This window comes from Macrotis lagotis, chromosome 2 (assembly GCF_037893015.1).
Source record: "Macrotis lagotis isolate mMagLag1 chromosome 2, bilby.v1.9.chrom.fasta, whole genome shotgun sequence".
In the NCBI taxonomy this organism is placed as follows: domain Eukaryota; kingdom Metazoa; phylum Chordata; class Mammalia; order Peramelemorphia; family Peramelidae; genus Macrotis; species Macrotis lagotis.
This window is the reverse complement of record NC_133659.1, coordinates 177,105,378-177,131,022: the sequence shown is the minus strand read 5'-3', so window position 1 is coordinate 177,131,022 and position 25,645 is coordinate 177,105,378. Positions and strand designations below refer to the sequence as shown.

At 34.7% G+C, this 25,645-nt stretch overlaps 1 long non-coding RNA gene across 2 annotated transcripts; it reads right to left on the bottom strand.

Moving 5' to 3' along the window:
- Window positions 1–1,274: 1,274 nt before the first annotated feature.
- On the bottom strand, window positions 1,275–25,347 carry LOC141513646 (uncharacterized). 2 transcript variants are annotated; one of them, XR_012475848.1, is made up of 4 exons: window positions 23,179–25,347; window positions 14,958–15,093; window positions 14,320–14,417; window positions 1,275–4,237 (listed from the first exon to the last, which is right to left on the bottom strand). It is a non-coding gene; the product is annotated as an uncharacterized LOC141513646 (long non-coding RNA). The 2 variants fall into 2 exon arrangements; XR_012475847.1 differs by lacking the exon at window positions 1,275–4,237 and adding an exon at window positions 11,454–12,626.
- Between the last annotated feature and the right edge of the window lie 298 nt (window positions 25,348–25,645).

Below are 25,645 nucleotides of genomic sequence, written 5' to 3'. Positions count from 1 at the left end.
GGTTGGGATATTGGCATATTTTGATTTTGTGGTCATGTTCACCACAGTTTGGGGCTACATCATTCTCCCTCATGAATTGCATATATATTTGCATTTTGTCCAAAGCATTCCCATATGCATTGGATTACTTGTTCATTACTTGTTTCAATATACTTTCTTATAATGTGGTTGACTTGGCAATATTTCTGCAATTCTGAAGAATGTCCCAGGGGTTCCAAGCAAGGCATAGTTTCTAATATGGTCTTCATCCAGTTCAAGTATATTCCATTGGATCCTGGAGCTTGCCAGTTTTCCCTTTCCAGGTTTCTTTAAAGAGTGTGTCTGAATTTGTACTGTGAAGGTAGATGCATTTCAGAAGGTGTTTGGAATACAATTGAGACTTCACATCTTCATTCTAGTCCACCAGCCAATTTATTATTATTTTTAAAGAATATTTTCATCTCGTGTTTGTATTTCAAAGGGCAGTGATCTCACAATACAAAATACAGTTGGCACACATTGAGAATTAAAAACAGTAACTCACTTTTTTGGGGGAAAAGTTTAAAATGCATTTGTCTTATAATAACATTCTGAAGTAGTGCACTTTTTCTTTCTTTCTTTCAACTCACCTCTGTAATTTTAATTCCTAAGAGAAGGACTACTGGGGAGGGAACTCCCTACATTCATTTAGATCAGCTACTTATATATGATTTCTAACCTTAGAGAGTTGCCTAGAACATGAAGATATCAAATGACAATCCCAAGGTCAAACAGTCAATATGATTCATAGACAAAATTTGAACCCAAGTCTCTTTGGGGGGGGGGGGGGAATGTGCCCAGGGTCACACAGGTTTCTGAAGTCAAATTTAAATTCAAGTTCTGTTGAATTCAAGGCTGGTATTCTATTCACTTCACCACCTGGCTTCCCTATTGTCTCCTTTCTTTCTTTCTTTCTTTCTTTCTTTCTTTCTTTCTTTCTTTCTTTCTTTCTTTCTTTCTTTCTTTCTTTCTCTCTTTCTTTCATTCTTCTCTCTCTCTTTCATTCTTCTCTCTCTCTCTCTCTCTCTCTCTCTCTCTCTCTCTCTCTCTCTCTCTCTCTCTCTCTCTCTTTCCCTGAATCTTTTTTGACTCTTAGGTTGGCTGTTTTTCTACACTGCCAGGTATAATACACTGAGATTTATAGAGATTAAATGCTTTTCCCATGGTTGCAAAGCCAATAAATGGCATATTCAATAAATTGAATGTACTACTAAGAATTTTCAATGATGAAGAATGTCTTCAAGTCAATTTTTTGATTCATGGTGTGAAAATTTAGACAATTAATTTAGACAAATTCAGTTGAATGAAAGACAGTTTAATACCACAGTAGCTCACTAATAATAATAATAACAATAACAACAACAACGTACCTAATATATGTCAGAAATTGTGCTAGATGTTTTACCAATGTAACATTTAATCCACACAGTAACCCTGTGAGGTAGATCTATTAAGGAAATTAAGGAAAAGAGAGGTTAAGTGACTCACCTAGTATCACAAAACTAACATCTTGGGGGGGGGGTATCTGAGTTCAGATTTTCTTGATGGAAGTTCATAATTAAACACCATCAACATTTTGCTGAGCTCAGTTGCTTCTGCTTCTGAATGAGGGCATTTGTTACATTTCTGCTGCTGATGCTCTGGGGCAAAATTATGATTATTCTTTCTTAGTTTTAACCCTTACAGACTTGTATTTTTTTATGTTTTATTTATTTTGTTAAATATTTCCCAATTACATTTTTCAAGTCCTTCTTTTTTAAGTTGTTATAATATCATTTGTTTTAAAGATTCATTAAAAATATTTAATTCTGAATTCTCTGCTTCTCTCCTGCCCCTTCCCTACCCATTAAGAAGGCAAGAAATATGTGGAATCATGTGGAATCAATGCTAACCAATTTGCAAAAAAAACCAAGAAAAATAAATAAAGGAAAAATATATTTCACTTTGAATTCAGGCTCTATCAATTCTCTCTCTGGATGCATATCACATTTTTCAACATAAGTCCTTTGAAATTGTCTTGGATCATTGTATTGATCTGAAAGGCTAAGACATTCACAGTTGCTTGGGGATTTTAAAAAATGCTTTTTGGTTGTTTAAATAATTGATTTTCCCCTAAATTGTGTTCAGATTTTATTGACTCAGGAGCATTTAATGTCTATGAGCTATATAACCTATATCAGATTACTCAGTGTCATGGGGGCGGGGAGGGAAAGGAGGGAGGTAGAAAAATGTGAAGCTCAAAATCTTACAACAATAAATGTTGAAAATTATCTTTATATATAATTGGAAAAAAATAAAAAATAAAGTCTAGGAGAGCAGAGATTTCGAATTCTTGTCTTTGTAACCTCAGTGCTTAGCTCACTGTCTCAATAATCTATGCACAAATGATCAATCAAAAAGCCTGTTATGTAACTGGCACTGTTTTAGGAAGATTCTGAAGATCACACCTGGTAGGAGAAGAGGTCCTTTCTCAAGGTAAAGTGCCAAGTATTTAAATAACTACAGAGAATGAAACTCTGATGGGCTGACCACCTTGATCAAATGCCAAATGTACACTTACCAAAAGGATTATTTTATGCAGAACTCATACAGGGCAAATGCTCACAGGGAGTCAGAAGAAATCATACAAGGACACTGAAGGATTCTCTTAAGAACTTTGGAATTGATTGTGCAGTATGCAAGACATTGACAAAGGACTGTCCAGCATGGCATACCCTCATCAGAGAGTAAGGTAGAATTGAAGCAACACAAAAGAAACATGAGATACACAAGTTTAGAGAAACCACCACAGGTTGTTCACATGGACTATTTGTGACCAAATTGTGATATTGCATTCTAAGCTCTAATTGGTCTGATGAGCCACAGATGGGCACACTGTAACTTGCCTCTAACATCATATGTCATTTTGGATTTCTTCCATAACGGAGGACAAGAATCAACCAACCTGACATAGCTATGACTTAGGGATACAAATACAAAAATGTGACAGTCTTCACTCTCAAGGAGCTCATATTCAACTTGCAAATAGCAAGGGGTGAGTGAGTAAGTATTTTATAGCACATGATATGTGGCAGACTCTGGGATAATGACTTTACAAACATTTTCTCATCCTGTAAAAAGAGGTGCAATGATCCCCATTTTATTGTTGAGTCAGAGAGTAATGAATTATACAGCAAATATAGAAGAATAGCACTGAAAGTAAGGAGCTTTGATTTAGATATTCATAGCATGGAAGATGGCCATACTTTTCCTAATTGCAAAGGTGATAATTCTGAGCATTTAATTTGTAGATTGTAACTTTGTTGTAATTATAAATTGTCTCAACTAGTATCTTTGCAGATTCCCTAGGATTTTCTAATTAAGCTATCTTATCAGGAAAAAGGAATATCTTATCTCTTTACCTGTCAATATTAATTTAATAATTAACAATAAAAATAATTAAAATTGCTCCAAGAACAAGAGTTGGAAAACAAAAAGAAGTTCCCAGCTTTTGGAGGCTCTGGTGTTTTGGTGTATGGCTAGATAGTATTCAGAATACTGGATTTAGAATATCTGCTAGCTATATTGGAAGGAAGGGAGGGAGGAATGAAAGAAGGAAGGAAGAAGGAAAGAATAAGGAAAAAAGAAAGAATTGATGAATGAATGAATTCTTAATTTTGCTATGAAGTAACCTTTTCTATTTAGTTAACATGTCTATTTTGACCTCATTTTAGTATATAACATAAAATACTGGGTAAACCCAATTTCTATCAAACTCCTTTCCAATTTTCTCAGCAGTTCTTGTCAAAAAGGGACTGCTTCCCTCCAATATTTTATGTTTTTGTGTGTTTCCGACAGTGGTCTATTGTTTTCAGTTCCTTCTGTTTCTTGTTCATTTAGTCTGCTCCACTGACCTACTTTTCTGTTTTTAAAGTAGGTACTAGGATAGCTCTGATTAGGAATTTTTTCCTCAATGTCAACTCCAGATTTTACTTTTTGAAATTCATACCCAATTCCCCTGTTTTACAGTCTTACAGTTTTACAGTCTCCACATTATTGCTCTTCCAGTACTCAAAGACAACTATCATTCTTTCTCAACTGTTCTACCACGTAAGTCTTCTGTTTTCCAGGTTGAGCATGTATTATTGGCATTGATGATGGTAATGATGATGATACTGATGCAGATGGTTCATTCAGCTTTCTGAAATCTTATCTATGTACTTCACTTGATCCAACCACCCTGTAAAAATAAGCATTACAGTTGTTATCATTCTCATTTTATTATTGGAGATCTACAAAACTGGGGAAGAGTTGAGGGTCTGAGATATAAAGTGTTTGCTATGGTGAAACAGTTAGTAAATGTGTTGGTTTGAATTGGATTCAATGGTTACTGAAATCCATCCCTGAAATATTATGAGTATTAAAGGTTATATTCAAATCCTTATCTCTCTCTTCTTTCCAAGTTCATTGAAATTTCCTTTGCATAAATTGAAAAAATGAAAAATATGAAAAAATTGAAAAAAATGAAAAAATAACCAAAACTTAGTTATTTATTTAGATGAAGCGTTTTTTTTTTTAGAATTTTTCAAGGCAATGGGGTTAAGTGGCTTGCCCAAGGCCATACAGCTAGATAATTATATATTAAGTATCTGAGGTTGGATTTGAACTCAGATACTCCCGACTCCAGGGCCGGTGCTCTATCCACTGTGCCACCTAGCCACCCCAGGTAAAGTGTTTTCAAGTGTAAAGGTGTTTAGTTGTTTCAAGTAAGACAATGGCATAGATTTTTGACAGCATTTTCCAGGATCATCAAAATACTGTTGTCATACAGAATAGAATCTTAGGTTACTCACACAAATAATTCACACAATCTTGAATGAGCCTTCTCAGTTATGATTCCACATAGTTTATAAAGGGCTCAAAAGAAGAGAAACTTTAACTCAAAGGATTACTTTAGTAGGAAAAACAAGCATTGCCCTCCCCATAGATATGTTAGCACACAACTAATCTCAGTAGCTCAACAAAATACTTGGAAGGATAGCTTCAGCTATTTAGACTCTATGGCCATAGAGCAGGTAGTAGGAAATTAAATATTGGTCTCACCACTGTAGACTTATGTATTTATAGAGATTTTTATCTTCTGGACATAGTCTTTGGAACAATTCAGGGGATGGGTCTGTGATTTTTTTTAGATTGGATCTTTAAAGTCCTCTTCTAGAAAGGAGACTGCACCTTGTTGTCTACTCTATGTTTACTTAAGAAAATTATACAGGAATCTGGCATTATTGTTTTTTCCAAACTTAAAAATACTTGATGATCTCAAGATAATGCATGACCATGGGGAAAAAAAAAGAAAAGAACAAGCTGTTTCTAGAATGACTATGAGTTAAAGAACATCAACTCAGCTCAAAAATGTTCCAGTGCCAACTGGCCATTTGCATTTTGTCAACAAACCTGCCAAAAAATTACTGGCCTCCTTCCAGTTTGATGGATAGAACAGTTCTGGAGAATAACTTTCTCCCTCCCCCTGAAATTCATTTCTTAAATGGAACAGAATTGCCACTTCCTTAAGAAGTAGTAATGCTCTAGGTGGTGCAGTAGATAAAGTGCTGGGTTTGGAGACAAGTCATTTTCCTGAATTCAAAATTGCTCTCAGATATTGTGTGACTCTGGGCAAGTCACTCAGCCCTTTTTGCCTCAGTTTCCTCATCTGTAAAGTGAGCAGGAGAAAGAAATGGCCAATAACTCCTGTATCTTTGCCAAGAAAACTTCATATGGGGTCACAAAGAGTTGGCTATAACTGAACAGCAACAATAAGAAATATTAATGCACCAGAGACATAGTTTCTAATTAAGCAGTTTAAATAAACCATCCTTCCTAATTTTAATGTAATTTCATAGGATTGTAGGTAGAGAGATGAAAGGGAACTTTCAGATCATCTAACCTGATCCCTTTATTTCCTAGATAAAGAAGAATTAGATCTAATGAGTTTTTAACTTGCCTGAGATCACTGAAAGTATGAAATAGCAAAGCAGAGACTTGAATCTAGAACCCCTGGTGTCAAATCAAGTCTTTCTTCCACTAAAATATGCTCCCTCTCTTAGTTGAGATAGTGGAGAGAACAATGGAGTCAATTAGGAAAACTTAAGTTTGAATTCTACCTCAGACATGAACTATCTGTGTGTCTCTGGGTAAACCATTGAGCCTATCTATGCCTGTTTTCTCATCTGAAAAATGGGCAAATATTAGATCTGCTTCCCAGGATTGTTTCAAGATTCAGATGAGAGTATATACAAAAAGTATTTTGCAAATCTTAAGCATTATAAAAATATTAGGCATTATTATGAGTCTAAAGACAGAGAGTTAACATTTGGACATTCCTCAAGAGAAAAGGTGAGTACTTCTCTTCTTATATCCTAGACAGGGAGTAGAAAATCCCTGACATAGGAATAAAGAAAATGGGTTGAAGTCCCAATACGTCACCAATACTCTGGTTGACTTTCAATAAGTTACTTCTCTTTTCTGTGCTTCAATGTCTTACGCTAAAAAACAACAACAATAACAACAGTGGGGCTAGACTTGATGATATTTTAAAGTTCTTCCTAGCTTTAAGAGCTCAAGAATTTTATTTCAACTATCAGAAAATTCAGATAACTCAACTTGTAACCAACCTTTTCATAACCCCCAAAGTAGAAAATATGACCACCTGAAGAGTTATAACTACACCATGAAAGAATAACCCTCAATGCATCAACAACTCTCCAACATTCTAAGTTGTAGAAGAAGGGCAGATCTTATTGGTGGAGGCACTTCTTTACCAGGAGTTCCCCAGATTACTGAAATTACAGATCTGGTTAAATATGAAAGAAAAGAATTAGTGGATAGATAAGCATCAGTGATCTGAGCCATTAATTTGAACTTTCCATCATTTTTATCCAGTTATGGTCACAAAGAACCTGGACAACACTCAAGAAAGCAGAACTGAAGCTTTTTTTGTTTTTCAGTTTTTTGCAGGGTCATGGGCTTAAGTGACTTGCCAACGGCTACACAGCTAGGTAATTATTAAGAGTCTGAGATCAGATTTGAACTCAGATACTCCTGACTCTAGGACTGGTGCTCTATCCACTGCACCACCAAATTAGCCCTAGTTAAGGCTTTCTTAAGTTCTGGTCTTTCTGACCTTCCTTTTGTATCATCAGAGTTGTTCATTGCCTCTGTATGAGTAATTGTTTAATCCTTCCTAATGAGAGCTCCTCCCTGCCCCCCACCCAGGAAATGACCTTGGATGCATTTTGAATATATTTTGTATCTGTGTGTCTTTATACTTTTGTACATGTTGTTTCCCCAATAGAATATAATCTTCTTGAAGACACTGTTTTTAATAAGAATAGATAATATTTATATAGTGCTTTCATGTGTCTGGCACTGTTCTAAGCTTCTTAAATTTATCTCATCTGATCTTTACAATATCCCTGGAAAGTAGGAACTATTATAACCTCCATTTTCCAGATGAATGAACTGATGAAAACAGAGGTTAGGTGACTTTTCTAGGGTCACATAGTTAATAAATGTCTGAGGCCAAATTTGAACTCATTTCTTCTTGATTCTAGATCCAGCTGTCTATCCACTGAACCCCCTGGGTACCTCTTAAGGCAGTTTTCATTTTTCTCTTTATATTTCCAGGGCTTAGTATAGTTAAAAAATATCTGATGATTGATTGATTGACTGACTGAGATTCCATTTCTCAATAGTTTCTTCATTTTCACCTATGCATGGTATTATATAGTTGTTCTTAAAGTGTTTTTTGGAGATCAGAATTCTCAAGACCTTTGTATACTACAAAGTCACAGCTATTTTAATAATTATAATACAATATTCTAATTTTTAATTCAGTAAATATTAATAACTGTAATCTATATAAGGAAAAATTATTAAGGGAGTCTTCAATCATTTAGGCTTAGAAAAAAATAAGTAAATGAGAACAGTATTAAAAGAGAGTGTAAATGGTCCTTAGACAAAATGTTTGGGAAGTATAGAATACTGAAAAACACACTGGTTTTAGAGCTAGGAAGATGAGGGTTCAAGTCCAATCCTGACATATTAATTAGCAAATATTTATTGTCTTCTATGTAATAGACACTGTACTAAGCAATGGAGATATAAATAAAATGAATGATAGTTCTGACAAACTGACAGTACTGGACAAACCATTTGACCTCATCACTCTAGGTAGTTCTCTAAGATCATCAGTTATAGACCTGCATTAGCAGGGGGAATTTCCCCATCTCTTGAGTTTTCTATATAAATAAAACGTAAGAGGAAACTAGGTGGCATAATGGTCCTGAAATCAGGAGGATCTGAGTTCAAATCTTGATCAGATACTTGAAACATACTAACTGTGTGACCTTGGGCAAGTCACTTAACCCTGTTGCCTCACAAACAAAAGACCAAAACACAACAATAGTGAATAAATAAATAGATAAACAAATGAAGCAGAAGTCTAGTCCCTATCCCTGATCCATAACAGCACTCTACTTTCTCCATCAATTTTTGCAGTTTTGTTAAGCTCACTAGATGCATGGTAGAATGTGAAAGACCAGGGTCCTGGTTAAATATATTGCTAGAACCAAAGTCTTTGAAGCTTTGGGGAATTCATTAGGGGCCTTAGCTTAAAGGCTGGAATCTGTAAATTGCTCACTTGAGGGAAGTCCCTAATATTACATAAATCAAAGTCTGAGAAGTTTAGGGGAACAGGGAGTGGGTGCTGGCATTGCATCAAAGAAAGAGAGCTTGGACAATAGAGAAGTACCCTTTCTCTCTCAGAAGCTGCTTTCTCACGTGGAAACTAGATTTCCTTAAAGCTCCTTGCCACCAATTCTGAAATAATTGTTCTGTTCTGTAATAGTCACTTCTGGTTCCAGAGGTGCTGTGGTTTAGTAGATAAAGCACTGGATTTGTAGTCGGAGGTCCAGGGTTTTACTGTTTTCTAAATTCCCTGCTAGGATTTAATGACTGAATTAAACACACACACACACACACACACACACACACACACACACACACACACACACACACACACTTACATACTTAAATGATACCAATGGTAAACCATGTCCCTTATGACTGAAAAATCAACTCTGGGGAAATATCTTACAAACAACAAATTACTAATATTCCCCTGGTAAGACAATTGATAGCCTAGTGCTATATAGATGACACATTTTATTTCTTTTTTGGGCTGCTTTGATTTGATGTACTGTGTAGAATACCTCCTCCCTAATGTCTTAAATTATATTGTGTCTTTCAAATAAACTGAAAATTTACCTCTTTTTTTAAAAAAAATTAACTCCCATGTAAAAAAAAATCACTTCAAAGTCATCTCCAGTAAATGATCATCTAGTCTTTAGGATGCCAAAACTTAACAAAGCATCCCATTCCACTTTAGGATGGTTCTAAATGTTAGGAAATTATCCCTTATGTCAAGTATAAATTATTCTCTGAGGCTTCCATCTTTTACTCCCAATTTTGCCTTCAGGGGGTCTTACTGAACTAATATAATCCCTTTTTCTGTTGACACCCTTCCAATATTTGGAAACCTGATATTTTTCTTCCCTGGGCTAAGCATCCCCAGATCTTTCAGCTGATATTCATTTTGTATGTACTCAATTTCACTGCCTTAGTTCTCCTCAGGACACTCCAGGAAAAAATCAAACCTATATTAATACTTAGGGAGAAGTTTGTGGATTTTTGATCTGAAAAACATCTAAGGTCCCCTCTAACTCTAAACTCTTAGATTGTATATTATCTGTTTTAGAGTGGAATTGAGAGGAAACCTGAGGTAGTCCCTTGAATGGATATATAATGGTTTTGTTATCTATGGCCAGTTAAACTTTTTAGTCTTTCCAGCAGTTCTTAAAACTGCTATAAATTTAGGAAAGTTACTGGGGTGCATGGACACCTATGCCTAAGAGATCACAAAAATTGGTGATGTTGGCTAAAAATGTGTATTTTAAAGTAGAAGGTATGTGGTATGGCACATGATCCTGAGTGGTGAATTTGGTGTCCAGAGATTTAAATTATACAAATCAAATCCTGTATTGATGAGGGGGTAGCTACCACATAATGGAAATAGCACTTGGACTGCATTACCTGTACTAATTCAGTACCTTAACTAGCTATGTGACTTGGGGTTCATCAATTTTTCTTCTCTTATTCTAGATCTCTTCACCTTTAAAATTATTTTTATTAGATAATCTTCAGGGTCTCTTTCGTATCCCATCATCTGTAATCTAGAATTCCAGCACTATTTTAATTGAAATAATCAGCTTTGAAAAGGTTTTTAAATCTTTCAATTGGACAAAGACTCATAGCACTCACTTCAGTGATAAATGACCCAAAGTTCAAAGTGATTAATTTTGATCCAACTCTTGCTTGAGATGTATTTTCACAGGATGACAATATCTAAATGGAACCTAGCAGCAACTTTTAAAAAGTTGTTTTGATTCTCTGGATTCCTGATTGTCAATCATTTGGAATCTAGGGGCCAACTACCAGGAATCATATGCAGATTTTTTCCCCCTTAGATAACTGAGTCATTAGAAAGATCAACACATCTTTTTTTTGTTAGGAACAGTTTTGCTCTGTACCAGGAGCTCTACTCAGCTTCCCTTCCTTCTCTTGTCACCCCCTCTACTGACAGATACATTCTATTGCATGGGCAAATAAAATCTGCACTTTTAAAAATATTGTTTGTTTATTTTTAATAGATTTTTACTGTTCTTACATTGCTTAAAGTTTTTCTTCTATTCCTTCTAATTCCCTCTCCCTTAATACCATCTGTTACAAAAATAATTTTAAATGAAAGAAAAGGAAGAAAAAGCAAAAGAATTTAGTAAACTCAATCAACACTAGATAAAGACTGACATTATATGAAATATTTCACACTAGTAGACTGACTCCTGAAATAGAGAAAAAGGGAGTTGTCTTTTATATTTTATTTGCAGTCAAGTTTATTCTATTAATTTCACAACTTACAATTTTGATTATTTTTTGGTTATTTCTTGACTGCTTCATTTTGTATCAGCTAATACAAATCTTTCCATAAGTCTCTATTGTCATTATGTTTGTAATTTCTAATGGAACAGTAATATTCCATTATATGGAAGTACCACCTTTTATTCAGTCATTCTCAAATCAAATGGCATCACCTTTATTTAGCAGTTCTTTGCTACCATGTAAAAGTACTGATATATATGTTGCAAATGCATGTGCATGCATATGTATACATGTATGCATGCATGTCACATATTAGTACATATATTAATATATTCATATACACAGAAAGTCTTTTTTATCAACTACCTTTCTGTCTAGCAGTAGAGTTACTAGGTCAAAGGATATGGACATTTTAGTCACTTTATTTGCATAATTATAAATTGCTTTTTAGAATGGTTAGCCAATTAATGTCTTCATCAACAATGTCTTAGTGTACTTCACTTTTCCCAACCCTTCCAACATTGATTCTTTTTTGTCTTTCAGAATCTTTGGCAATTTACTAGGGTTGAGGTGAAGTATCAAATTTTTTTTCATTCCTATTTTTCTTTATTTGGTATTATAGTTATTAGCAAGTTGGAGGATTACTTCATATGGTTGTTAAAAACTTCATATCTTTTAACCATCATCTGGGAAATGAATTTTGGTTATATTTATTTATTCATACTCACATCTGTTAGTTGTCTGTAGATACTAGATAGCAAAGGTATCAAGTATATTTAATACATAGATTTTTTTCCCCTAGTCATTGCTTCCTTTCATATGGTATATACCCAACTTTGTTTATACAAAAGCTTTTCAATGTCACATAATTAAAATTCTCTATTTTATTTTTTTTATAATTGCCTCTGTCTCATAAAGGGTTAAGAATGCATCTCTTGCTTAAAGGTATGAAAAATATATGAACTTCATTTTGTTTTATTTTATAATTTTTGAAATTCAGTTCACATGACCATTTTGAATTTATTGTGCAATATGGTAAGAAATATTGGTTCCAATCTAATTTCTGCATTATTGCTTTACAGTTTTCTCTGCTGGTTTAAAAAATTCAAATATGGAGTTATTTCCTAAGCGAATTTTGTTTTGGAATCTATTGAACACTGAGTTACTGAGTTCTATTATTTCTGATTCCCCCTAGTCTAGTCTGTTATATTGATCTATTTTTTTATTTTTTAAACATGCTTCAAATGAACTTCATGACTTCTGCTTTGTAATATAATTTGGAGTCTGGAAGTAGTAGTTCTTCATTTCTACCTTTTTTCCCCCATAATTTCCCTTAAAGTTCTAGATATTTTGCTCCTTCCAAGAAAATAAAAAATCATATCAGTTTACAAATTAATTTTGGTAATAGCATCATTTTTATTATATGACATGGCCCAGATATTATCATTGAATAATTTTCCAGATATTTAAATAGCTTTAAGAAGCAATTAATAGGGGTGGCTAGGTGGCGCAGTGGATAAAGTACCGGCCTTGGAGTCAGGAGTACCTGGGTTCAAATCTGGTCTCAGACACTCAATAATTGCCTAGCTGTGTGGCCTTGGGCAAGCCACTTAACCCCATTTGCCTTGAAAAACCTAAAAAAGAAAGAAGCAATTAATAAAAAAAATCTAGGGGTGGCTAGGTGGCACAGTGAATAGAGCACTGTCCTTGGAGTCAGGAGTACCTGGGTTCAAATCCGACCTCAGACACTTAATAATTACCTAGCTGTGTGGCCTTGGGCAAGCCACTTAACCCCATCTTGAAAAATGTAGAAAAAATAAAATAAAATAAAATAATCTAAACAAACATTAAGCATATTTTAGCAGATTGATTCCTAAATATTTTATGCACTTTATAATTATTTTGAATGAAATTTCCCTATTGTTTTCTCCTGGGATTTTTAAATTAAAACATAGAAATTTTATTGATTTTTGTGAATTTGTTTTATTGCCTCCAAGAAAACAATAGTTAATTAGGTTAATACAATTAGCATAGCAGGGGTTAAAAGGACAAAGAATATGGACATTTTAGTCAATTTATTTGCATAATTCTAAATTGGTGAATGGACAAAGGATATGGACATTTTAGTCCCTTTAGTCACAGTGAATTTCTTTGTTTTTTCCCCCTAGAGTTTTCTAATAAAGCTTCATAATTTGGAATAGTTAGCCTTTTCTTTGTTTTTCTTTAATGACTTTAATTTGTTTTTTCTGTCTTGTTATTACTAGCATTTATACAACTATATCAAATAATAATGTTAGGAAGAGGAAACTCTTTTTGCTGAGATTTATTGTGTATATATATATATATATATATATATATCCTCATTGTATATATGTTTATTTGTAGTTTTAAGTAGATTTAATTTGATCTTATTTAAGAAAATCCTCTATGCCTACAAATTGTCTGACTTATTCTTTTTAGACCCATCAAGTGTTATACTTTGTCAAAAGGTTTTTTTTGGGAGGGAGTGAGATATTGATGAGGTTTTTTTGTATATTTTTAATATGATTAATTTATAATAATAGCTAACATTTACATTGCATTTTAAGATTTGCAAAATATTATCTCATTTTTTTTTCTTTCTAACCTTGGGAGGTAGATATTATTTTCTTTTTTTTTTTTTAAGAAAGAAGTTAAATAATTTGTCCAGGTTCAAGAGCTATTAAGTGTGTCTGAGGGGGAATTTGAACTCAGGTCTTTCTGATTCCTGTTCAGCATTCTATTCATTGAATAACATGTCCAAGTAATTCTATGGGGTTTTTTGGTTTGCTTTTGTGAATTGAAATGTTTTTAATCATCAAAGGTGTAAATATAATTTGGTTATAACGAATTTTTTTAGCTAAAATTCTATTGTCTTTGTCAGTCATTAATGGTATAGTTCTCTAACTCTTTTATTTCCCTTTCTTTTCCTCATTTAGGTATTAGGAAACTATCACATTTAAAGGCCTTGGTAAAAAACACTTCCAAATAATCTCTTATGCTCTCATTCTTCTGCAACTTGTAGTGAAGATACTTAAGCAACAGATGGGAGTATTGCTTTATTCTCATTTTAAATCTTGTCTCCTCAATGAAACCTTCCCTGAAATTTCTAGTTTGTACTCATTTCCCTTCATGTTTACCCAGAGCTGTTTTTGCCATCCATTTTGTTACATGATTATGTCACATACCATGAGGGAAGTAGTACAAAGGATAAGTATCCTCATTTTACACTTGTCAAACTAAATATCAGATAGACTAAGTGTGTTTCTAAGAGTCACAGAGCTATTAAGTAGCAGAACAGAGACTTACCTGAACCCTTTTTTATCCAACCTTCTTAGTCAGGGAACTTTCTAATACATTGTGACCTTACATGCTGCTTTGTATTTTCAAATCGTAGCCTGATATAGCTGTAAATTAGTGTGGGCGACAAAAAAAGAGTTGCTATAAATATTTTTGTTATAGCCACTTTGTAAAGCATATCTGGAAAATTATTCAATGCTAATAACTGGGTCATACCCATATAATAAAAATGGTGCTTATTACCAACTTAATTTGTAAATTGATGTGATTTTTTTATTATATAAGGAGTGTTACTAGATCTATACCCCCAAAGAGATTAAAGAAAGAGAAAATATCCTATATGTACAGAATTAGTAACTTTTCATAATAGCCAAGACTCCAAATCCAAAGGGGGTACCCTTCTGTTGGTAAATGCCCAAGTAATTATGGCACAAAAATGTAATGTAATTGTATTATAATATAATAAATGACAAAATGGACTATTTCAGAGAAAACTGAATTAATGTTGAGTGAAGTGAGCAGAATGAGAACAGTTCATATGATAGCAACATTATAAAGAAAAGCAACACTTAAAATCTTTAAAATTATGATCATTGCAATGATAAACTTGTAAATCCAGAGGATTGAACATGAAGTATACTACTTACCTCCTGCCAGAAAGGTGATGGACTTAAAATGCAAAATGAGATATGTAATTTTTGGACATGGTTTTTGTGGCTATTTGTTTTGTTGGATCATGCATCCTTGTTATGTATTTTCTTTTTATTTTCTCTTTGGCGATTGCTTGTTTGGAGAGATCATGGAATAAAGAGATTATAAATGCTTATAAAATGAAAAATAAATATTTTTTAAAAGGAAAATCACAAAAAATAGAAGCAAGATTCTCAGTTTAGAAAGTGAGAAAGAAAAGGTGGAGAAAGGAAAGGATGAAGATAGGGAAGGGAAAGGAAGGAAAGAGAAGGGAAAGGAAGGATCAGCTCTATAAGCATAAGACAGAGAATCATTTAGAATCAATACATATGTTGAATTTCCATAGTATAAACTCAAAGATTTAGAGGGACAAGAGAATTGTAACTCAGGTACTAAATTACTAAATTACTTGAGAAAGGAAAAGAGAATGACCCAAGAATTTTAGAAATAATGGTGTTGGTGGTGGTGATGATGATGATAATATTTAAGATTTACAAAGTAATCTCACAAATTATCTCATTTAATGCTTGGCAAAATTATTAAATTCTTTCTTGGATTAGTCTTTGGACTGGAAAGAACATAACAAATTTGAATGACAGATAATAGAAACCAAAGATAAGCAGAGTCATTTTGAGAACACATGACTAAATGAATTCAAGCAACTAGGCCCAAATGAAGCACTTCCCCAGGGTACTTTCTTAAGACTTAGAAATGATTGTTAAACAGTTGTCAGTTATATTTGAAATAATGATAGTCGAAATATGCACACACATATTTAAGATTTGGAAAATACTTTATGTGCATTATCTCAAATGATCCATATAACAACTGCATGAGATTAATTTTAGAGATGAGATAATAAGCTCAAAGATTATATGATTTAGACATGGTCTTACAACTAGTTTCAAAGGTAGTATTTGAAACTATGTCTCTCCTGAATCTATGTCTAAAATTCTTCTCAGGAGATCAGAATAGTGTCCTAGACATCAAGAAGATTCGTATTGTTAAACTTATTTTGAATAGAGGTACTTATAGAGGCTAATTAATTTTTATACCTATTAAAATAATAGATAACAATTAACAGGTCTGGGGTATTGTAAATTTGGACAGAGTAAAATCCCAAATAGGGGACTTTGAATAATGGTAGGAAATTGCAAATCTAAAAGTAGGGAGGTAGGCATATTCTGCCTCCCTCTTTAACATCAGTCTTTAGCACACATTCAGTGCTCTCTTAGAGAGGATGACAACAAATACCGTGTCTTCTGCACAGAGCCAAGTATTGGTCAGGGTCAGATTGTGGCAGGAGACCTGAGAAGAGGTCAAGGAAGGAAGCTTTCTCCTATGTATGCATGTTTTTCTTTCCTTTCTACCTTTCTCCATTTTTTTCCTTCTCCCTGTCTGAGTTGCAACCTTGACAACTCTTGATCCCAGGGACTGTGAGCCTCTAAGTTAAAGCATCCTATTGGTGTTATGTCAAGGTGGAGTGAGTAGAAATGTAAGGTTGGAAGAGACCGGAGAGGCAGGTTGGAGTAATGGATAGCAAGGCGACTTCAGAGAGGGGAAGACCTGAATTCAAGTCTCACTTCTGTCACATACTAACTATATCACCTAGACAAGTCAATTAAATTATTGTGACTCAAATAATTCTCTAAGGCAGAGATTCTGCACTTGGGACCCATGGTTCCTCATGGTGACTGTGGATAACTCATTGAACTTGAATAAGAAGAAAAAATCTTTCTTTTCACTAACAGAAATTTAGCTTTTCTTTAATTTTTGAATGTTGACCAAAAACATTATCCTAAGGCTTCACTGGACATGGGATTTATGACACAAAAAATTTAACCCCACCCCACCCCCAAAAACCCCAAAGCTCCTGCTTTAAAACAATAAGTTGTCAAGTAGGTGTCTTCCTGCTACTGGTGCTAACTAAACAAAACTGTAGTCACTTAACCTTTCTGAGCCTCAATAACTTTATCTACAAAATGGGCCCACTAGTATCTATTTAGTAGGGTTATTATTGTGAAGATACAATTAGGTAAGTATAAAAATTCTTTGCCCACATTATAGTATTGAATAACTTTTGGCAATTGTCAATATCACTGGGATTTCCCACACTTTTGACACCACCAATAATAACTACATAGATATAGATATAGATATAGATATAGATATAGATAGATAGATAGATAGATAGATAGTGATTTTGAAGCCAAATCTCTATTGGATCCTTCTTCTGATGGTCTACAGAGCATAACCTCTGAGATATATATCCTTCACCTCAGTTCTAGTCTAAGTTTAGATAGACTTAGGTTGTCAGATAATTATTTTTTCAGCCATGGAAACTCTTGAAAATCATTAAAAGGGTTGTGAACTGTATTAGGGAAGGGAATCCATGAAATAACAGCTTCTTGAAGTATCTGGAATTTACAAAGCTCCATATAAATTCTGGCTGCAGATTCATGACCTGAATGAAATTTGACCAGGAGCCTGGGGAAGTTCTTTTTGGAGAGTGGTAGTAGCCTTCAATTAAGTTCATTGAAGACACCCAGGGAAGATTTCACATTCATGAGAAAGTCACTTAGGAATTCTGGTCAGACTTATAAGATGACTCAAGGATTTCAAAATAAGGCTGTTGGCATTTATGCTTATTAAAATGAAAGGGCAAGTTGCCCTAGACCAGGTGTCACCACCAGGGTGTAACCCAAGATCCTCATGTGGCAATACCCTGCTCTGAACTTCCATCCCTGGAGACAGTTAGTTATTGAAGTGGAAAGGAACTTGGTAATATGATACCTTTCAACTCATCATTGGAATTCCCTGACTGGAAATGGAGGGGGGTCTTATTTGCCACTCTCTTTCAGGAATCAAAGAAGGTTATGATCCAACCTTTTGATCTCCTGTTTTATATATAATCTATTTCCCTCAAAATATACTTTGGAACATGCAAAGTCATTGCTACATACTTTCCTGACTCTGAGATTTCACAACCAATGCTCTCTTTTCACTCTATCATGAATATTTAATGTGGTCCAAGATAGCACCAGTGGTTATCAATCAGCTTAGACCTTAAATAGCCTGGGTATTCTTTGGATTTATTATGCAATCAAGGGTTTATTTCTCTTTACCCAAGTCAAATGAGGGGGCCTACTCCTCAAACTCTCATCTAAGCTTCTAATACATTTCTGTCCTTTTCCTAAGAGGGTTGAATATTATCTAACAGAGAGGTACATGGAAATAGTGATCAATTTATAGTCAGTGAGCCTTGCTTCAGATCTTTGCTCTGTTACCTATAGCTAGTGTGAACATTGCATTGCCACTAAAACTTTCTAGGTCCTAATTTCTTCATTAGTAAACTGAAGATGTTCATTTTGTTAGCTGACCTCCAAGCTCCCTTCAGCTCTAAATTTATGACAAGTTTTTGCTGTGTCCCCTTATCTGTAAATGGATGTGATTTTATGTTCCCTATGATCCTTGGTTTCTGAAATCTATATTTTGTCTATTCATAAACAGATATGATCCTATGATTCTTGAGGCTATACTTTGTTCCTTTATCAATAAATGTATATAACACTATGTTCCTCCAATCCCTGATTAAATTATTTCTTAGTCTATGTTTTATCTTCATATCAATAAATGAATATAATCCTATATTCCTTGAGTCCATGCTTTGTCCCTTTATCAATAAATGGATATGATCCTATGGTCCTATTTTCCTTGAATGTATGCTTTGTCTCTCTCTCTCTCTCTCTCTCTCTCTCTCTCTCTCTCTCTCTCTTTCTTTTTTAGGGTTTTGCAAGGCAAATGGGGTTAAGTGGCTTGCCCAAGGCCACACAGTTAGGTAATCATTAAGTGTCTGAGACCGGATTTGAACTCGGGTACTCCTGACTCCAGGGCTGGTGTTTTATCCACTGGGCCACCTAGTAGCCTGGCTTTGTCTCTTTTTGCACAAATGGAAACACTCCTTGGAGTGACATATGGGGACTCAATCTTTTTCTCCCTAACTTCACCCATATTCTAGTGCAGCACTGAATGCAGAATAGATGCTCCACAAATACTGAATTGAATAGAATGAAGACTTAAGTGAACTAAAATGAATCTTACCTTGAAAAAACTAGAAACACAAAGCTTGCCAGAAAATGAAGTCAGAAGTGATTAGTCCACCATTTAGAACATTTAGATGAAAAATGAAAAATTTAGTCTTTAAGACAAATATTTTGTCTGTATATCATTCAACTTTATTTTTCATTTTAATAAAGATGTTTGGTGTCTTGTAGATACTGCCAGTTAATGAGAATAGATTTGCTTTTAGCCTGAAGGACAGGGGAATAGGAACTAGAACTCTGATTGTAGGAACTCCTTCTACCAATTTAATTCAATACTTTTCTGCATCTTACAGTCATAGAGGGTTGCCTAAAGCAGACATACAGAGCCAGTCTATGTCAGAGAATAGACTTGAAGTCAGATCTTCCTGTTTCCTAAGGAAGCACATTAGCCACAATATCAAGGTGCCTCTAGCTAAAAACCCCCAACCATGTATATGTAAAGGTAGTTTTCAATATTCATCCATTTGTAAGTTTAAAAGTTCCATGTTTTTCTACACCCTCCCCATTCCCCATAGGAGTGAACAATCTCGTGTAAATTGTATGTGTACAATTATATTTAATGTATTTCCATACTAGTTATGTTGTGAAAGAGGAATTAGAATCAAAGGGAAAAAAATCATGAGAAAGAAAGAAAAAACCATAAAAGAAAATGTAAGAAGTGAACATATGCTCTGCATTCAAACTCCATAGTTTTGTGTTTTTTCTGGATGTGGATAGTATTTTCTATTTCAAGTCCTTGAGAATTGTCTTTGATCATTGTTCGCTGAGAAGAGCAAGTCTATCATAGTTGAGCCATCTCTCAATATTTCTACTAATGTGTCTAGTATTCTCCCAATTCTGCTCACTTTACTCAGCATTAGTTCATGCAAATCTTTCCATGCTTAAAAAAGGATGATTCATATACTAATGGAATACCAAGCTATTTTCTCTCCTGTGGTGTAAGAAAAACAGAAGATATATATATATATATATATATATATATATATATATATATATATGTATGTATGTATGTATGTATATACAGCAAAGCATTTTCTGTCTCTCTTTCTACTCCCCTTCTGACTCTTTTCTCTCTATTTTGTCTCTCTTCCCCTCCCCTCCCCTCCCCTCTCCTCTCCTCTCCTCTTCCTCTCCTCTCTTCCCTCTCTCCTCCTTCTCCTCCTCCCTCCACCTCCTCCTCATTCTTCATCTTCATCATCTTCTTCATCATCTTCTTCTTCTTCTTCTTCTTCCTCTCTGTCTTTCTCTCTCATCAACAAACAAAAACACACATCACAACCCCTCCATCAAAATGATTATACATGAAACTGTAAACTTTCAGCATTAATCAGTAACAAAAATCCTGTTTTCTTCTATGTCTTACTCTGAATTATTACATTTTCTGGATTTTGTCATTCATATTACTAGTTTTAGTCAGTTTTTGTTTCATTTTTACTTTCTTCAGCCTATATAATTTCATTTCTGTCTGCATTTTGTATTCTCCTTTCCTTTACCCTTCCCCTTTTTACTGCCTCTCCTGTTTTCTTTTCTTTATTTTCCTTGACCAATAATTTTATCTGGGTAGGGACCCTTCTCGAAATGAAACTCCTTTAATTAAAGCAAATAGTCAATAGTTCTGAAACATAGTATTTGGGAACTTGCAAGGGATTGTTGATAGTTTAATATTACACAGTATTTGTTAAAAGTATATTTGGAAAACAAGTTTTCCTTAATCAGAAATGAACTCTTGATTCACTTACTATATTGCCTCTTTTGTCATTTCTTATAAAATTCCATTATGCTCATAAGCTATGGTTTGGTTATTTATTTCTTTAATTATTCAACATTTTGTTTTCAGGTTTTTGTTTTCTTTTTTTGGTTCCTTAATCTTAGAAAATTGAAAAATTGATCTTTTTGGAATAAAAGTTAATTTCTAAATCCAAATGGAAGCTCATATTTGAAGTGTATTCCAACAGTTCTTTTTTTTTCATTCTGAGAATTTGATAACTAGGTGGTTCAGAGGATAATGTTGGGCTTGTAGTTTGGAAGATCTAAGTTCATAATCTTGCCTCATACACTTACTAACCACATATGAGAACCTAGACAAATCATTTAACCCATCTCAGTTTCAATAGCTTCATCTGTAGAACGGAGATAATAATAGCCTCACAAAGTTGTTGTGAGGATTAAATGGGATAACATTTATAAATTGCTTTATAAGTTTTAGCACACTATACAAATTCTTACATAGTCATATTTTTCAGTTAACTATGGTTTAGAGGGCTTAAATTGGATAGACTATTTTAAACAATTCACAATAGTTACAAAATATTATTGTAAAAACATATTCTATCCATATCCCCATTTAATGATCTCATGTTTCTGTTTGACAATTTTCATAAAGTTTTGACTAAATATGCAAAAATGATAAAATGATGGAGAGAAAATAACATTGGAACTGAACCCCACAAGAAGGGATAGAGCTCATGAGTAGAATGGGAGGAACTGAGACTGAAAGCATTTGTCTCTGTGCCAGACCCTTCTTTGTCCTCCACTGCTTTACTGGTAATGACAATAAAATATTAGAGCCCCAAGAAGGTTAGCTAGTGAGAAAGCAGGATTGGAGGATGGTGCCAATAACAGAACTAGCAGTAGAAAATCAATTCCCTTCTGTGGCAAAATAGAGAAGGAATCTTTACTTGTTCCTACTAGGTAGTTGCTGACATAGTAATTACCCTCAGTTCCCTCCTTCTTTGCTACAATTTCTGACAAAGAGGAAAAAATTAACAGACCCTATCTAAGAACCTAAGTTCTTTTAGATAAAACATGGGCATATATAAGTATGAAAAAGATTTGTACAAAATAAGTAGAAGATAATTTTTAGTGACATGAGAAAGACCTCATGCAAAAGGTTATTCTTAAATTTAAATTTTAGGAAAACTGGGAATTCTAAGAGGTAGAGATGAAGAAAGAATGGTTTCCTAGAATGAGGAATAACTTGAACAAAGGCAGAGTGATTTGATGTGTAAAATATAAGGAAATGGGGACAGATAGGTGGCACAGTGGATAAAGCACTGGTCCTGGAGTCAGGAGTACCTGGGTTCAAACCCAGTCTCAGACACTTAATAATTACCCAGCTGTGTGGCCTTGGGCAAGCCACTTAACCCCATTTGCCTTGCAAAAAAAAACCCTAAAAAAAATAAGGAAATGGGATAGTTTACCTGAACCATAAGGGAGGAATGTATAATAATGTTATTAAATTTAATTCAGGAGACTTATTCAGCACCTACTATGGTGCCAATCTCTCTACTAAGTTATGAAGACACAAGAAAAAGAAAGACAAATCCTATCTTCATGGAGCTTAAAATTTAATGGGGGAAGACAGCATACAAAAGGAATCTGGAATATAACTGGGGTTGAGGAAGGAACCCCAGAGGATGCATGGTCTAGAAGCATGATGCTTTGCAGAGTCAAAATAGGACTATTGATAGATAATGCAAAGTTATCTGGAAAGTTCTGAAAGTTGTTGTTCAGTTAGTCTTTTAGTTATGTCCAATTCTTTGTAACCCTATTTGGGGTTTTCTTTGCAAAGATACTGGAATGGTTTGCTATTTCCTTCTCCAGCTTATTTTAAGATGAGGAAACTTAAGCAAACAGGCTTTTAAGTGACTTGTCCAGAGTCACACAACTAGTAAGTGTCTGAGTTCAGATGGGAACTCAGGAAGATGAGTCTTCCTGAGTCTAGGCCCAGGGTTCTACCCATTATGCCACCTAATTGAAAGTACTAAGAACTATAAAAAGAAAATGTTTTTTGGGGGTGGGGGTGGAATGGAGTTTATTTCTTCACCCTCCAACCTTCTGATTAGAGGAAAGAGGCAATTGAGTGGGTTAAGAAGGTTTTGAGGGGTAGCTAGGTGGCACAGTGGATAGAATACCAGCCCTGGAGTCAGGAGCACCTGAGTTCAAACCCAGCCTCAGACACTTAAAAATTACCTAGCTGAGTAACCCTGGACAAGTCACTTAACTCCATTGGCTTGAAAAACAAAACAAAACAAAAAAAGAAACAAAAAAAGTTTTGAGAAATTATTTCACATACTGTTGAGATTTCAGGTGATCAGCTTATCCTGGAGGATGCAAGATGTTCCCAAGAGACAAAATCAAACAAAGAGACTGATTAAAATTCAGAATGTACACTAGAAAGGTAGGTTAGAGACTGGTAAATATGCCACTGTATGGGGTGCCAATACAGAGAACCTGTAATCTATGATCTGAAAAGGAGCTGATCCAATCAAGGAGCAGATAGGAAGAAGAACTACATATAGGTAGCTTTATAGCACTTGTGTTCTTAAAGTTAATAAGGATTAAAGTCCTCAAATGCATTTTATGGATCCCACATAAAAATTTATGGGAGATTGTGGGCAAGAATCAGACAGGATAAGAAGGCACTGTGAGTCACAACCTGTAATGAAAGGTGATATGAATTCGAATAAGTATAAAAGCGTGATTGTTAACCGCTCTCTCCTTAAAGACTCTAAAATATAAACTCATGCAGCCACCTTTAAAGCATTATGTTTTATGCCTTTTATAAAATGCTCTTGTAGAAGCTGTGGTTCATTTCCTCTAGTGGTGTAGAATACAATCCATGTATACCTGTTCATCTTGGGACACTACTGTCCATGTCTTTATATATTAATTGCACTCAATATGCCAATAATCAGCCAACATTTATTAAGTGCTTATTGCACACTGGGTACTATGCTAAGGACTGGGGGATACAAAAATAGACAAAAGACAGTCCCTGTGTGGTGGGAGAGATCTGGGGTCATCAAATGAAGATTGAGCGGCCTTGAATAGTGAATAAATTCATGTATTCCTTGGGATTTAAAAAAACTGCTCAGGATTTATTATAGAAGGCTTACAAAGTATACAGATTAAAACTTCTAGAAAAGTGGTAGCCACTTTGAGGACAGATTAGGCTGAAGTTTTAGTGAAAGTGAGATTGAAAGAGAAAGAGAGTGAGAAAGAGAAAGAGAGAAAGGGCAGACAATCATTAGGGCAGGCCTAATCTGGTCACAAGGCATAGGGGCCTGTGGTGCTTGAATGCCTAAGTCGGGAGCAGGTGACCTAAGAAAGAGAGAGAATTATCTTTGCAGGTAAAGTCTGAGAGAGAGAGAGAGAGAGAGAGAGAGAGAGAGAGAGAGAGAGAGAGAGAGAGAGAGAGAGAGAGAGAGAGATAAAAGAAGGAAGAAGAAGAGAAAGAGGAAGGAGGAGGAGGAGGAAGAGAGAAGAAGAAGAAGAAGAAGAAGAAGAAGAAGAAGAAGAAGAAGAAGAAGAAGAAGAAGAAGAAGAACTTCTATAAGCACTTCTGTAATGGCTTGGATAAAGGGTGGGGAAATGACAGAGGGAGCAAACTATTGGAAGAAATGTGATTGAATGGGATCACTTGAACAAGTAGATGAGTTAACTTTAGTATACATTAGAAAGGTAGGTTGGAGACTGGTAGTAAGGAATAAGGTCCTTTCATCTCATAATTCATGGAAGATAGGGTAAAGAAGGAGAAAGTTATCAGAAGGTGATGGAAGATAATAAAGAGAAGAGGGAGCTCATGTTGAATAGCTTCAACTTTTTCTGTAAAATATGAAACAAGTTTCTTAGTTGAAGGTGGGAATGGGGGATGGGGCAGATGGAAGAGGAGATTCTAGGACTCTTGAGGTATCTTAACTTGAGGATAACAATGTACCAAACTATTCATGGGTTATCTCTCTTTCATCATGTGATCAATCCTTCCTTCTTTCTTTCTAAGAGGATATTCCTTAGATGACATCCTTCACATGTAGTGATCTCTTGTTTATAATGTAACCTCTTCATGCTTCCATTCTTCTTTACAGTTTAGGTATACAATCAAACACTCCAGTCTAATCTATTTAAAGAAGTTATTGTTGCCAAGCAATGGTAAATGGTTAGAAGGAGCTGATGACTAAGTTCTATCTCTTAAGTTCTACCTCTTATACCTCATTGTGGTGTGAAGGTTGATTCCGGAAAAGTATGTAACTTAAGCATAAGTTCTTTCATATTAGAGAAACTTTGGATACAGGTCTGTTAACACATCGATCCTTCTTTTTAGGGAGCATCCTAGCTAAGAATAGAAAAATCCAACACCAGGAAACTGCTCACTTGGATGACATACTTTTTGACTATAGCAACTAATGAAGCAGGAAAATAAATAGAAAATGGTTCTTAAGACATTTTTGATCTCCTGTTTCTACAATAATGGTATCAGTGTGAGAAAACAGGAACAGAGGTTATGAAGAATTTTTTAGGTTATCTATAAACATTAACTTAACTATGCATATGTATATATACATATACATGTGTCCAATAACCAGCAAGTAAGCATGTCATTGGAGGAACAGTTGGGTGACTTAGAATTCTTGCTCATTTAACCACAAGGTGGTGCTGATACCTACTTAAAGGGAAGTCCCTCTGTCAGTCTCTGGTGGTTTGCTCATGCCCCCTGGGGCATATGTGCTGATTAAGAGCCAATTCATGATTATCCCTCACTT